The sequence below is a fragment of the Oncorhynchus kisutch genome, linkage group LG2 (assembly GCF_002021735.2).
Source record: "Oncorhynchus kisutch isolate 150728-3 linkage group LG2, Okis_V2, whole genome shotgun sequence".
Lineage (NCBI taxonomy): Eukaryota > Metazoa > Chordata > Actinopteri > Salmoniformes > Salmonidae > Oncorhynchus > Oncorhynchus kisutch.
The window spans coordinates 60,651,050-60,668,142 of NC_034175.2; the positions used below are offsets into that span (position 1 = coordinate 60,651,050).

Below are 17,093 nucleotides of genomic sequence, written 5' to 3' on the forward strand. Positions count from 1 at the left end.
CCTTGGCACCACCTCCACCTTGCCATGAATAGAATCTACAGTTTGTTCATCCTTGGCACCACCTCCACCTTGCCATGAATAGAATCTACAGTCATGACATGGCCCTTTCTGGGTATAGATAGTGGCTTCCCTCTCTCTCTCGCTCTCTCTCTCGCTCTCTCTCTCTCTCTCTCTCTCTCTCTCTCTCTCTCTCTCTCTCTCTCCTACACCCAGGTTCTGTTATCTCAGGTCGTAAATTCCTGGTGGAGACTCTTACCCCTTGGCCATGCAGAAAGAGAGACACAGGGAGAACAAAGGATTTCACATGGCAAACTCCTAAATCCCCAAAATGGGAATTTGAAAAAAAATGTCCACTTGTCAGTAGGTGGGAATGGTCTGTGGACACTTAAGGGACGGGTATGACGAGTGTGTTTCAACTGATGACAGGAAACACACTTAACTATATCTCTAAATGTCTACATTTTTCAATTATGGGGTTTGTATCTAATTCTTGTAAATTAATGAGTAGAGATTAAACAATTTGTGAAATTATGTAATGTGATGTTAAACCTTTAATGTGAGAGAATTATATTCCCTTCAAAGGTTAACTAAGTACTTAGCCCGCCCCGGTGAGCACAGACATGATCCGGTGTCATGGAACAGCCCTTTCCTATTGTTACGAATAAAACCCACTTCTGAGGAAATCCTCTTTAGACCAGGCGTACCTCGGTGGACACTGAGGTTGCAATGGTTGTTGAATTCCTAACCATACCATGTGGAGCATTGGCTACCCGGCGGGAAATGGTTAAACTCTGAGACCATTGAGCCTGACTGTTAAGGCTGTGCACTGCTAATGGAGAAGTCAGGTGCAGGAGAGCAGGGAGTATTGAACAAGTGCACACTTTATTATGGCAGTAGAGAAAATAACAGAAGAACGCAGCTTCTTGAAAACCTCCAGCCCACAAGGTAAAAGTGTAAGGCGCGATAAATGTACAATACAACAACACTGCAATACAAAATAAACAAACTGTGTGCAAAAGACATGGAAACATGAAAACTCAGTCTGGCGCGTAACGATAACCACATAACACAAAACAATTTCACACAAAGCCATGGAGGGGAACAGAGGTTTGTATGGAACAGAGGTGTGTATGGAACAAGACAAAACAAATGGAAATATGAAAAATGGAGCAGCGATAGCTAGAAAGCCGGTGACATCGATCGCCGAATGCCGTCCGAACAACGAGAGGAGCCGAATAAGACCAAATCTTAGATACTAATTACTAGTCTGCAGCTAGAAATTACGTAAACCTGGGATTGTGAATACTGACATCCGCCGAAACATCTATTCTATGAGAACAATTCTGAATGTTACTTTGAAGTATCCATTGATCTTCAGGGAAGCAGAGAGAGAGAGACGCTGATGAACTGACTCTCCGCAGATGGACCTGATTCCAACAGAAATCATGACGACACACTGTCGTGTAAATATATTTTGATTGAAATTATTCCCGAATAAGTGAGCATTCATGTGCAAAGGATTAGCGTTTCAATTAATATAATTATCAACTGTATAGTGATTCTGTCAGGGTTTTTGCTGCTGGTCATTCGAGTCAAATGCAGGAGAGCAGAGAATAGGTGATCAGGCGAAACAGACGGGCGCAAACAGCTACAACTCAAGCCAACCGGGAAAAGTGACAAGCACAAAATACCGTCAATAATATAACAATAAGGTTCACCAATAATTCCACAAATAGGGTACAGGTGATGCCTAGGGTGAAAAAACAGACTGGCGCAATACAACAAACACAAAACAAAACAATTTCACACAAAGACATGGGGGGAACAGAGGAATATATATATGCAGTGTGATTAGGGAATGTAAACCAGCTGTGCGGGGAACAAGACAAAACAAATGGAACAATGAAAAATGGCTAGAAGGCTAAAATGGCTACATTTACATGATTAGTTTATTCATGTAATAATAATTACAGAGAATTGATTTGGATAAAATAAGTCTTCACTTTTAAAGATGCCAAAGACACGACAACAGTACCTTTCAGCTCTGTTCTCTTTCCTTAGATCATCAATCTGACATTGGCTGAATTCTAGACGGTCAAATAATGCATTGATGTCCTCTCGTAATATATCCAAGAGATCAAGTTTGACATTAGACCGGTGGAGATCTGTCCTTTGGTCTGATGAGTCCAAATTTGAGATTTTTGGTTCCAACCACCGTGTCTTTGTGAGACGCAGAGTAGGTGAACTAATGATCTCTGCATGTGTGATTCCCGCCGTTAATTATGGAAGAGGAGGTGGTGTGGGGGTGATTTGCTGGTGACACTCAGTGATTTCTGCAGCGATTCGCCATCCCATCTAGTTTGCAGTTAGTGGAACTATCATTTGTTTTTCAACAGAACAATGACCCAACACACCTCCAAGCTGTGTAAGGGCTATTTGGCTAGAAATGAGAGTGATGGAGTGCTGCATCAGGTGACCTGGCCTCCACAATCCCCCAACCTCAACCCGATTGAGATGGTTTGGGATGAGTTGGACCGCAGAGTGAAGGAAAGCAGCCAACAAGTGCCCAGCATATGTGAGAACTCCTTCAAGACTGATGGAAAAGCATTCCAGGTGAAGCTGGTTGAGAGAATGCCAAGAGTGTACAAAGCTATCATCAAGGAAAAGGATGGCTACTTTGAAGAATCTCAAATATAAAATGTATTTTGACTTGTTTAACACTTTTTTGGTTACTACATGATTCCATATGTGTTATTTCATAGTTTGGATGTCTTCACTATTATTCTACAATGTAGAAAATAGTAAAAAAATGGAATGAGTAGGTGTGTCCAAACTTTTGACTAGTATATACAAAAGTAAATGGACACCCCTTTAAATTAGTGGATTTGGCAATTTCATTCACACCCGTTGCTGAGAGGTGCACACAGCCATGCAATCTCCATAGACAAACATTGGCAGTAGAATGGCCTTACCGAAGATGTCAGTGACTTTCAACGTGGCACCGTCATAGGATGCCACCTTTCCAACAAGCCAGTTTGTCCAATTTCTGCACTGCTAGAGCAGCCCGGTCAACTGTAAGTGTTGTTATTGTGAAGTGGAAACGTCTAGGAGCAACAACAGCTCAGCTGCGAAGTGGTAGACCACACAAGCTCACAGAACGGGGTCGCCGAATCCTGACGTGCGTAATTCGTAAAAATCATCTATCCTCGGTTGCAACACTCACTACCGAGTTCCAAACTGCCTTTGGAAGCAATGTCAACACAATAACTGTTAGTTGGGAGCTTCATGAAATGGGTTTCCATGGCCGAGCAGCCGCACACAACCCTAAGATCACCATGCGCAATGCCTCTTCTCAAAATTTGAGTTAAGCAACATTGAACCCCTCCTTCCCTCATGCCACCTTAAAGGGGAGCTCTTGCAGAACAGGTGCTGCAGGCTGGGGGGCAGGTCCATGTAGCCCCCCTCCCCCATATCCCCAAGCTGAATGAGGATGACACTCATCTCACTGTGGACCAGAGCCTGGTGGAGCCCCACCTGACAGACAGTCAGTCTTCTGCAGGGGTCAGTGAGGCCGAGTAGCCCACTGGCCCCCTGGCCCTTGACCTCCCGACCCTGAGCCTGACCCTGAGCTTGAGCTGGGGGTCAGGATGACCATCACGTTTTTAACAGTTTATTACTGTTAAATTAGCCTCTTAGAGGGAAGGGAACTGTCTAAAAGAATTTACCTTCTCCAGGTAAGTTGTTTCTGCTGTGGATGAAAAGTCTTGAGCCTCACTTCTGTTGCAGGACAGTTTCTCCTGCATGCCTTGGTCTACACCAACCATCTGGTAGACAACTTTAAGCATCCTAGACCTTCCGATCTGAAAACACAGATAAAAAAGAGTTTTCTGTCTAACCTCTGCATGTAGGCCGTCATTGTAAATAATAATTAGTTCTTATCTGGCTTGCCTAGCTAAATAAAGGTTCAATAAAAAATACATTTAAAATGAAGAGTGGATTCTAGAGATTAAATTAAATTCTATTTGAACTGAAATGTAGTTATTTTATCTTAAAAGGCCAATGATTTATTACTTCAATTTTTTTATTTGAGCAAAATGAGCATAATTTTACTTTGAGCAGATAGGCCTACTGCAGACTATAGGCCTACTGCACTGCACAATAAGTGGGCCCTATTTAGACGTTCCCCGTGTGGTGTGACTAAGAATCATGTGGGAGAATAAACACACTAGTACATCATAATTAGGTCTAGGATCCTAGGTCCTAGGTATAGGATGCTTAATTACATGTGCATTTATACTGTAACAACTTTTGTAGTTAACTGTAACTACTTATAGTTATAATGTAATAAAAACATGTACCTGGTTGTAATTGTGGTCTGTAATTACAGAACTGTAACAAATGCTTGTACCATACTTATTACAAATGTGCAAGTTTATACTAATTCACCAACTTAGTGTTTTGCTTCATCTGAGCTGCATCTGATTCATGAACAACTTTGACAAAGGTTGCGATCCCTTGTGGATGTACTGGGTGTCTGAGAGATTATACCCTATGCTCAATAGACACTAATTACTTAAACATTAATGTGCATTGTTCAAAATATATCTCCAGTCAATGTTGTTGCTAGCACTTGCCCATAAACTAAAGCATACCATCTGGGTCAACTTGGTTGAGCTAACGAAAACAGATTTAATGCGAGTGTCATCACACACCATTTCAAAGCACATGTAATGTTTGCCTAAGTACAATGTAATTACTAGTTGTTACACAGCATATAGCTAGTTAAAATTAAGTGCATCTTGAGGGGAACTTGCATGTGATGAATGTGTACTTATACAGTACATTACCCATCCTGACAACCTGGCCCTCATTTTAAAGTTTCTGGAAGAGTGATCCAAGTGGGAGAATAAACACACTAGTACATCATAGAATACATGCAATATTCTCATAAGTCGAATGTAATTACTAGTTGTTACACAGGTTTTAGTTCATTAAAGTGTATTTACTTGTAATTACAGTGTACATTAACACTTTACTTGACACCCAACAGAATAACAAGTTATGACACGGTCATAACCATGTCATAATATGTCATAACGGCTGACATAACTTGTCATAACCTGTCATAATATGGTCATAACACTGTCATGACCCATATATTTACAGCTGTTGTGACATCCATTGCATTATTTTATGACTGCATATTAGTGTCAAAACCCACATTTATTAGAAATGTGTTTTTTCCCTGCCAGGAAGATTCCTTTCGTTTTAAAGTTTGTTTCTTAAGTCCTTTGTTGTTGTAATTCATTCTTTACAGTCATGTTTTTTTTAAATCATATTTTAAATAACTTGTAGAAAATACACTTTCTGAAACTGTCATAAAGCAATATGACCCTACCGTGTAACTTTTCGTGAACTAAGAAAATACATTTTATGACACTGTCAAGAAGCATTATGACCATTATAATTGTAACGGCGTTCTTCGTTTGTCGAAAGAGAGTCGGACCGAAATGCAGCGTGGTGGTTAATCATGATCTTTAATGAGGAAATGGTGACGATACATGAAATAACTAATAAATACAAAAACAACAAACGGAACGTGAAACCTAATTACAGCCTATCTGGTGAAACTACACAGAGACAGGAACAATCACCCACGAAAGACAAAGCGAACTCAGGCTACCTAAATACGGTTCCCAATCAGAGGCAACGAGAAGCACCTGAACGTGATCGAGAACCGCCTCAGGCAGCCAAGCCTACACTCGACACACCCCTAATCAACCACAATCCCAATGCCTACAAAAAACCCCAATACGACAACACAATAACCCATGTCACACCCTGGCCTGAACAAATAATTAAAGAAAACACAAAATACTAAGACCAAGGCGTGACAATAATAACATAAGCCAGCTAGGCCTATCACGTACATGCCCTTATGTCAGTCATTAGACAAAAAGAGGGTTTCTTGTCAAGCTCCTGAAATCTTCTGTGTTCATCCTAGTGTCGTGTCTTTGGCTATGCCGGATTAAGTGATATGACATGCTATTCTATAAAATAATTTCTCTGTAATTAATATTACCTGATTGAGCTAATCATGTAAATGTAATTAACTAGAGAGTCGGGGCACCACGAAATAATATTTATAGAGCTGTTATCTTCCGAATAAACTCTTAATAAACTAGAATAGACCTAGTAATATTTTACATCAATAGCAGTCAATATTAATCGTCATCTTAATTCTGTCTCATCTGAAAGTGGTAAATTCTTGGTTATCTGCACGAACCCTGGCTCACAAGTTGAATCAGCAATACAAAATTGGGTTTAATTATTTATTTACTAAATACCTAACTAATCACACAGAATTACACATAAACATAATTAAATCATAACTTGATTACAAATGACGTCATAAAGGAAAACGTCCCTAGCCTGGCGGAACAGATATGACAGCTTGTTACACGAAAGAAAAGGGGCTGGGTTTGAGTAAAAGAGCTGGAAGACTGAGGAACAAAGGGAAGAAGCTGTGCTATTGTAAATACAGTGTCTTGTGAATTCTAAATTACCGCCCATTTGGAAAAGGAAAATGCAATAAATACAGTATATCACAAAAGTGAGTACACCCCTCACATTTTTGTAAATATTTGAGTATATCTTTTCATGTGACAACACTGAAGAAATGACACTTTGCTACAATGTAAAGTAGTGATTGTACAGCTTGTATAACAGTGTAAATTTGCTGTCCCCTCAAAATAACTCAACTCACAGCCATTAATGTCTAAACTGCTGGCAACAAAAGTGAGTACACCCCTAAGTGAAAATGTCCAAATTGGGCCCAGTTAGCCATTTCCCCTCCCCGGTGTCATGTGACTCATTAGTGTCACAAGGTCTCAGGTGTGAATGGGGAGTAGGTGTGTTAAATTTAGTGTCATTGCTCTCACACTCCCTCATACTGACTGGAAGTTCAACATGGCACCTCATGGCAAAGAACTCTCTGAGGATCTGAAAAAAATAATTGTTGCTCTACATAAAGATGGCCTGGGCTATAAGAAGATTGCCAAGACCCTGAAACTGAGCTGCAGCACAGTGGCCAAGACCATACAGCGGTTTAACTGGACAGGTTCCACTCAGAACAGGCCTCGCCATGGTCAACCAAAGAAGTTTCCCCCCACCTTCTGATGTTCCCAGTATCTCTATGTTAACCAAGGGTTTTGCAAATGTAACCTCAGTAGTGTAGAGAGAGGAAAAAAGGGGGGGGAGAGGTATTTATGACTGTCATAAACCTACCCCCCAGGCCAACGTCATGACACCAGTCATCAGAAACAGAGCATCGGGGTCGGTGCATGTCTGACATCAATGTGTGCGCAATTACAATTTCAAAAAAAGTCAGAACATAAACATACTGTTGACAATTAGGCTATGGTGTAATATAATGTTTACCTTGTGTGGTAGGTTTTGTGGGTTTTCACACTCTAATGTAGGGGTCATAACCAGCCATAAAATAACTCAATATATTGTGTCACAACAGGTCTAAATATACACTATATACACACAAAAGTATGTGGACACCTCTTCAAATTAGTGGATTTGGCTTATTCAACCACACCGTTATTGACAGGCGTATACAATTGAGCACACATCCATGCAATCTCCGTAGACAAACATAGACAGTAGAATGGCCTGATTGAATTGCTCAGTGACATTCAAGGTGGCACCATCATAGGATGCCACCTTTCCAACAAGTCAGTTTGTCAAATTTCTGCTCTGCTAGAGCTGCCCCGGTCAACTGTAAGTGCCATTATTGTGAAGTGGAAATGTCTAGGAGCAACAGCGAAGTGGTAGGCCACACAAGCTCACAGAACGGGATCGCCGAGAGCTGACATGTGTAACTCGTAAAAATCCTCTGTCCTTGGTTGCAACACTCATTACCGAGTTCCAAACTGCCTCTGGAAAAAAAGTCAGCACAATAACTATTAATCGGGAGCTCCATGAAAGGGGTTTTCATGGCCGAGCAGCCGCACACAAGCCTAAGATCACCATGCGCATTGTCAAGTGTTGGCTGGAGTGGTTGAAAGGAGTAGTTGTTCCCAAACATTTTATAGTGCCGTACCCCTTCAAACATTCAACCTCCAGCTCCTTCACCCCCAAGCACCAGGGTCGGCGCACTCTAAAATGTTGCCATCATTGTAAGCCTGCCACGCACACACTATACGATACATTTATTAAACATAAGAATGAGTGTGAGTTTTTGTCACAACCCAGCTAGTGGGAAGTGACAACAAGCTCTTATAGGACCAGGGCACAAATAATAACAATCAATCATTTTGCTCTTTATTTAGCCATCTTACTTAAACAACTTTATTTGTTCACTGAAAATTGTGAATAACTCACCACAGGTTAATGAGAAGGGTGTGCTTGAAAGGATGCACATAACTCTGCAATGTTGGGTTGTATTGGAGAGAGTCTCAGTCTTAAGTTTCCACACACAGTCTATGCCTGTATTTAGTTTTCATGCTAGTGAGGGCTGAGAATCCATTCTCACATAGGTACGTGGTTGCAAAGGGCATCAGTGTCTTAAATAAAGGTGAAATAAATCAAAATGAAAATGATTGATATCCTACCTACAGCTGAACGCTTCTTGGGGATGTCACAGGAGAGGAGCTGCACAGAATACTGGCTGGAGCAGTTCAGTCCTCTCAGGCTCCCGGATCTGTGTAGAGCTCTGCGTGAATTTGAATGACTGAGGATTACTTTTTTGTTTTGTATGATGTTTTTTTGTTGAGGGAGTTAAAAGTTTTAGTTTTCCCTTCACCTTTTTTGATTCCCCCCCTTTTCTTTTCTGCATCCAGTAGTGGGTAGCAAAACACCTTTTCATATTGTAGTCCGCCCGAAAACCCTTCATATCTTTAGGACATCACCCACTGTGTCACGTTCTGACCTTAGTTCCTTTTTAATGTCTTTGTGTTAGTTTGGTCAGGGCTTGAGTTGGGGTGGGTAGTCTATGTTCTCTGATTGAGAATCATACTTAGGTAGCCCGTTTTCCCCATTTTGGTTGTGGGTGATTGTTTTCTGTTTTGTGCGTATTCCTTACAAAACTGTTTCGTTTTCGTTCTCGCTCTTTATTATTTTTGTCATTTCAGTGTTCAGTTTATTAAAATGAACACTTACCACGCTGCACCTTGGTCCTCTTCTCCTTCACCCGACGAAAACCGTTACACACTGGGCAACAACTGATTGAATCAACGTTGTTTCCTCGTTATTTCAACAAAAAAGATCAATGTGATGACACTGAATCAACGTGGAAAACTGATTGGATTTAGAAAAAGTTACTGCCTCCTTTTTTATCACCAGACTTTTAACCAAAATCCAATAACATGGTGAAATGTTTTGTTGATTTCGCGTTGAATTCACGTTAGTTGATAACTTAACCAAATGTAAATCAAAATTAGGCGTTTAACTGACGTCTGTTCACAGTGGGCAGATAGGTCACATTCATTCCCCCAAAAATATTAATTAAAAAAATAATATGCTATTTATCCGAAGACAGGCTATCCATAAACAAACACAAAAAACATGGATGTCTCACATGGTTTGAGAGACAGAGCCATATATTTAAATAGCATAGTTGTTTCGAGATAAGCACCCGTAACAACGCATGACTATGAATGACTGAATAATGATGATGACTTTTGAAAGGTTGATAAATAATTTTCATAAGTGAAAGGTACAGTACTATCTACATTGTATGTAGGCCTATAGTAGATATAACTACAAACTGCCTTTGCACTCAGTCGATTAGTGTAGTTGAGGGGTCACAGAGTGTAAGTGCAGCCTGTAGCCTCCCAGTGGACAGGATTGAGTTTGACACTTGAAACATCCTAATAACATGTTTAACAACTAATTAGAAGCTGTTTGTGTGTGTGTGTGTGTGTGTCTGTGTGTGTGTGTGTGTGTGTGCGTGCTCACCTTGTCCCCAGGTGTGTGTGTGTGTCTGCGTGCTCACCTTGTCCCCAGGTGTGTGTGGGTAGCTGTGTAACATGAGAAGGTGTGTGCCAGGGAAGAGTCTAAATGTCATGAGAACAGATGGTTGGGAGATGATTAGATACAGCAGTAGCAGCAACATTTGGCAAACCAACATCAGTGCAGCCAAACCATTCACACAGACCTAAATAAATACTGACAGAAAGGACAGAAACATGATCGTTTTTCTCTTTATTGCATGTCATGAGTAAATGATAGGCAGCTCTTTACAAACTCAAAGGCAACCTACAGTAGACCATCTTGTGCTTTTATTTTATTTTCATAATAGTCAACCCTTTTTTATGTAAGTAGACAGGCAGGTTTCTCAGAGGTCCGAAAAATGTAGTTTTCCATTGATTTAGAGCATGATACCCCGCATTCCCTCATGCCACCTTAAGGAGGCCCTCTTACGGAACAGGTGATGCAGGCTGGGTGTAGGTGTGTGTATCCCCCTGCCCCATAAACCCCAGCTGGATGAGGATGACACTCATCTCACTGTGGACCAGAGCCTGGTGAAGCCCCACCTGACAGACAGTCATAGTCTTCTGCAGGGGTCAGTGAGGATGAGTAGCCCACTGGCTCCGCTGACCCTTGCCCTCCCAACCTCCCGACCTGAGCTTGTGCTGGGGGTCAGGATGATGTCATGACTGGCCTGCTCGGGTCAGGTTACGGTGGACCACAATCCTACAGAGACATCTCTCACACCCAGCAGAGGGGAAGAGATCGAGAGGTATGGAGATGGGGGGGGGGGGGGGGGGGGGGGAGAACTATGGAGAACCAGCCTCAGATCATTAACATGCTATAAATGGACTTTGGGACGATAGGTTTCATCAACCACATTGATAGATGGAACATGAAAATTAATTTAGTTTTTGTTAAGTTATTAAAAGTTAAAGGATGGCATTAAAGCGAAAACATTGTAACTTTAAGAGTTGTCCTAATATATGCTGGATGTTTGCATATTGTACGTTGTGTGGAAAATGTCCAGATCAAAGAGAATGTTTTTGTAAAGATGAAATGTGAAACTAGTTGTCTAAATTGGATCTGAGTAAAATCCAGACCTTGCCTGGTGCTTGGTAAGCCCAGATAATTGCCCTAAAAGGTGAAAATACCCATTTCTGATCCGAGAGTATAAAACTTGTGAGTTGAAGACAAAGGAACCTTTTATCTATCTATTTTTACTGATGAGTAGAGGGTGAATTCAAGCAGGACCACCCGGTCACCACTCTCCATCGAATCGTGTGCCTACACTGCTTTCATCCCTACGCTGTGAGCCCTGAGCTACAGGGCTGGCTGTTCTCAAAAGTCCCCTTTCAGATCAAGGGCAAGGAATACAGACCACTAAGACAAAGGACACTGACACCGTGAGGACAACCAGAGAGTTACACCAGAGAAGTGCATCATCAGAGAAGCAGAAACGGTCCATGCAGAGACCCCCATCGGAGACCATCAACATGTAATTACATCATTATTTTCTGACCCATAAGAGTGGCAGTTCGGGGCAAGGTTAGGGCTAAAATAAGCATAGCTGACAAATGCACCCAAGTGTATTTTTCTCTCGTGTACTCTCTCTCTCGTTCTCTCTTTTAAATCACCATGTTATGTAACACGTGTCATATTGTGTTGGCCTGTTTTGAGCTGTTTTGTTGTACTAAGTTCTAATCAAAAGCCTAGACTGTATGTTTGTGTATGTGTATCTTATATTATCATTTTAGCTTGTTTGTAAATAAATAATCAACTGAACTGGTGTGGTACGGACTCATTGGTGGGACTCGGGTTTGTGCAGAACTACGGATTATGCGACATTCAGAATGAGACTGTAGAGGAAATTGATTAATTACCGACTGTTGTAAAATCGATATTCTGATAGTCTTTGAGTTAATTTGGGAAATAGAAACTCAATAAAACCAAACTTTCCCATGGTTCCCCAGGTTAATGAGTTAATAATTACCTAATTCATTTAATCACGTAATTATGAACCGTTAATCATTCGATGAGCAGCAGTCGTCACATTAATCAATACAACATCACGAAAATGACCATCAGCCTCCTGCATATATCAGCCTCGACCAGTCTGGGTACACAACAGAGGAGTGGAAGAAGTTTATGTTTTTAACTGTTTATTACTGTTTATTACTCTCCACGGAAGAGGAGAGCCACACACTTGAATTCTGACTGGAGGTCCTTGATAATCACGGTGTCTATGGTCAGGATAGCCATGAAGATACTCTGCCTTGAAGATATCTCCACACCTCTACTAGAACTGGGAAATGCCAATGACCTCACGATACGATATTATCATGATACTTAGGTGCAAATATGATATGTATTGCGATTCTCAGGATTATCCTGATTCTTTACGTATTGCGATTTGATAGCGATTTCATTGCGATTCGATGTTCCAAACATATTGCTCACCATATGTCTGTTTTGATCAGTCATGGAAATAAAAAACTGAAAATAAATTGGCTCTCTATTTAAAAAGAAGATGTAGAACAAGTTTTTAGGGAGAAATACTGGAGTTGTGGTGAAAATAAGTAGAGAAAATATGTTATTAAAATGACACAATATATCAGGGTCTCAACTTTGGTTCTAGAAGTGGGGGGGGGGCATAACCTGGCAGAGGGTCCTCCCTCAGAATTTCTTTGGGCATCTAAGCTCATTACCTGCATTTCTACTAGGGCTGTCCCTGACTAAAGCAAATCTTGGTCCACCAAGAGTATTCTTTGAACTAGATACATAATTAATAGCTTCAATTGATTGGTAAACATTTTTCAACGTATATTCCAGACAGAAATACTCCTCAACACTGCCTCAGACGATACCGCAGGTGAAGAAGCCGGATGTGGAGGTCCTGGGCTGACGTGGGTACATGTGGTCTGTGGTTGTGAGGCCAGTTGGACTTGCTGCCAAATTCAAAAAAAGTATGTTGGAGGTGGCTTATGGTAGAGAAAGGAACATTCAATTATCTGGAAACAACTCTGGTGGACATTCCTGCAGTCAGCATGTCAGCAGTCAGCAGTCAGCATGCCAAATGCACGCTCCTGCACGCTCCCTCAAAACCTGAGACATCTTTGGCATTGTGTTGTGTGACAAAACTGCACATTTTAGAGTGGCCTTTTGTTGTCCCCAGAACAAGGTGCACCTATGTTATGGTCATGCTGTTTAATCATATTCTTGATATGCCAGACCTGTCAGGTGGGTGGATCATCTTGGCAAATAAGAAAATCTCACTAACAGTGATGTAAACAAATGTGTGTGCAACATTTGAGAGAAACACGATTTTTGTGCTTAAGGAACATTTCTGGGATCTTTTCAGCTCATGAAACATGGTACCAACACTTTACATGTTGCTTTTATATTTTTGTTCATTGTATAAGTCTTTGTATCTCAAAATCATTGCTGGTTAATCTATATTCTATCTACAGTAAATCACAATTATACAAATCTAAACATTCCCGAGCTCACTGGCACAGGAAACTCTGAGGGCCTGGAATATTTTAGTTCGCTAGTGCAAGATTCAGGCTGGACCCAAGTTAATAGGTTATACAATATTTCAAGTTCGTAGCCAATGTGATTAATAGGATATTTATTTTTCTCAGGATAATTTCTACCTGCAGGCTGCAATGTTTTTATTTGTTGGCTTTATGTAGGCTATTTTTACATAGTTGGCAATGGCAATAGAATTTACTTTTTAGGATTGTATCATTTTAATTTAGATTTGGATAGAATTTTGATTAACCACATGACAATGATTTTGAGATATGAAGATGTTATTATAAATTAAATTAAACTGTTTCCCTAGAAACGGTAAGATAAATTGGCATTCAACATGAGAAAGGTTGCTGACTCCTCGTGTAACCTATTACCGGCAACTTCAGGAGAGTAATGGAAGAATTTGCAAAAGCCAGCAGGAGCGGGAGGAGAATAGTTGGGTCAGGTTAGGTTTTCTTCTGGTTATTTTGATCTCTGGTGCCCTCTTGAGGCAGCTGTCTTATTTCATCAAACCGTAATCTTACAGCATCAGACAAGCTCAGTGAGTATAGGTGATTTTCACTACTCTCTACAGTAACAAATACACACAGAACATTCACACATGAATGAATTATCAATAGCAAATCGGAGGTGTCGTTTTCAAGGAAATGTGTACATTCTGTTGCCTTTAAAAAAAAAACAAGGGTGTGTGTGTGCCTGCATGCATGCGTGCATCCATGCGTGTGTACCATAGAGAACGATAGAGGACTCTTTTTATCTGTCCCATTATGGTGTCTGTGAGTGCCAGTGGCATGCATTCATGGATGAGATTTGGACTTGTGGCTTTACTTAATTCTCCGTATTGGCCAATGATTATAACGGTGATTCTGATCCAACCATAAATTCATATGTTGTGCTCCTGAAAAAAACTGGAAAAAGACCATTGTGCTCCTGGCCTGAGAGGATGGAAATTTAACATGGAGCTAGATGTAGTAAACGTTAGGCTAATGTTAACTAGCTGGCCTGGCACATAGTTGCCCATGAAAGGAAGTTAGGCTAGCGAGCAAGCATTTTACCCAGGTAGCCTAGGACAACAAAAATTAAAAGTGTGTATGACTGTTTCGGTAACATGAAAGAGGAGGATGGCATTGGCGTTTCTCTACAAGTAGGGTGAGTCAACATGTTTTTTCTACACACACACACACAAAACATTTAACTTGCTTAACCATGCTGTAGGTCATGTAACTGTTTATTACATGCAATACGTTTTGTGGACTTCCTCAGACAGATGTAGCTGTCTTGTTTTGTGATGAAACAACGGTGTGGTTGATTTTATTTTGGCACTGTGTCTTCTTATTGTCTCGGCCTTAGGCCTACATATCATTGTGTCAAGGCATATAACTAACAGGTTATAGGGCAAACAAAGCAATTATCACAACGCATATGTTGTAATATGGCTTTATTTCCCTGGCTTGTTTTCCTGCTGATTTTACCCACTTACTGCTACTGGTGAGCCCATGGGCAGCGCCATTGAGGCATCTCCATTTTCATGTAGTCAATTTTCTTCTTCTACTATGCTATGAGTTAGTAAACAAACTGAAAGGGTGCATACTGCCAACAGGTATAAAGCCAGGTTTGGTGATTTACTGCCACCTGCAGGTGTGGAACGTTTGCTCAGGAGTATAAATCATTGGCTGATCCATCCTGATGACCCATATGGAATTATGGAATCCTTCCTTAACGCATAGAAAGTCCCACCTAGTTGACTACTTCAAAATGATGAAAGTCCTCAATGGTGCTGCCCTTGATAAAACAAGATTGTGGGCACAGAGTCCTCTATCTATCTATATGGTCAAGTTCACTGAGTAGTCTTGCTTCTGCGATCACACTTTCTCTCCGTTCATTTTTAAAAGATTGTCTATGATGTTTTGTCCACAAAACGCTTCACAACTCAACTTCTTAGTGGTGCCCATAAAGAACGAGAGATACTGTGAAGACTGACAGATATACCGAGCAAACCAAATCAAGCAGAATTATTTGAAAGTGTTTGAGCCAGGTGTGCTCCCTACCCAGGTCAGTGGTCTCTAGGCACGTTATCTGAGGAGGATGGGAGGTGGAGGGAGCTGGAGGGAGGAGGATGGGAGGTGGAGGGAGCTGGAGGGAGGAGGATGGGAGGTGGAGGGAGCTGGAGGGAGGAGGATGGGAGGTGGAGGGAGCTGGAGGGAGGAGGATGGGAGGTGGAGGGAGCTGGAGGGAGGAGGATGGGAGGTGGAGGGAGCTGAAGGGAGGAGGATGGGAGGTGGAGGGAGCTGGAGGGAGGAGGATGGGAGGTGGAGGGAGCTGGAGGGAGGAGGATGGGAGGTGGAGGGAGCTGGAGGGAGGAGGATGGGAGGTGGAGGGAGCTGGAGGGAGGAGGATGGGAGGTGGAGGGAGCTGGAGGGAGGAGGATGGGAGGTGGAGGGAGCTGGAGGGAGGAGGATGGGAGGTGGAGGGAGCTGGAGGGAGGAGGATGGGAGGTGGAGGGAGCTGGAGGGAGGAGGATGGGAGGTGGAGGGAGGAGGATGGGAGGTGGAGGGAGCTGGAGGGAGGAGGATGGGAGGTGGAGGAAGGAGACTAATACACAGAAAAGAAAGATACTTTTGGATACTTTTAAAAAGTGATATGACAAACATGTTATTGATGATTGTGGCTGCCGCAAGTGCCACTCGAGATAAGCAGGTTGCTTGTATTTCCCCGTTTGAGTTTGTATTTGTAAAATTGCTGACCCTGCAGCTACAGTATGTTGGACGAGGTCTCTATCTCAGTAAAGATTTAATCAATTAAATCAAATGCTGAGCAGACTGACAGAGCAGTCATCAATCCACAACCTACTTACTTTGTACTTTTAGGCCCCTGGATGCAGAAGTGGTAAGAACCTTCCCACTGTGCTCCCACAGGCACACACACACACACACACACACACACACACACACACACACACACACACACACACACACACACACACACACACATGGGTAGATACCCTCATCTGCTTTGGAAGCGCCCTAAACTGACAGATAACTCTCACATTCGTTTGGAATTAAAGACAAAACAGCAGACCAACATTTAAAGCAGAGCTTGATGATGAGTTGGGTGTTAGTGCTGGGCTACAAAAAAAACACATGCAACCCTTAGGAGCTTTAGGACAGGAGTTGAGAACCAATGGTACATCGCTTGTGTTAGTATTCCGGTTAAGTTTCCTTTCCCATCCTGACACAGTTGTTCCACAAGGGTCAGGACATGGGATAGCGATGCTGTCTGCTAGCTCTGAGATATGGCTGAACAGGACTGAGTTGTTGAACAGTTGGGCTTTGACCACTATCACCTCTGTCACAGACATGAGGCAGGTGTCTGCTGCCTTCCTCCTGGAACATAGATACATTAAAATATGCAGTGTACAACAAGCTATCAGAAATACACACACAAGTTTGAATTTAATCTGGGTCCGTAATGAAACACTGTCATAACTAATGATCTTCTCTAACATATCAGCCATTATATTCAACAGCTATTGATAAGAAGAACATTGTCCAGTTCAACACACTTCATCATATTTTAAA

At 41.7% G+C, this 17,093-nt stretch overlaps 1 pseudogene; it reads right to left on the reverse strand.

The window, feature by feature from the left end:
- Nucleotides 1–12,153: 12,153 nt before the first annotated feature.
- Nucleotides 12,154–17,029, reverse strand: LOC109904796 (uncharacterized; annotated as a pseudogene).
- Between the last annotated feature and the right edge of the window lie 64 nt (nt 17,030–17,093).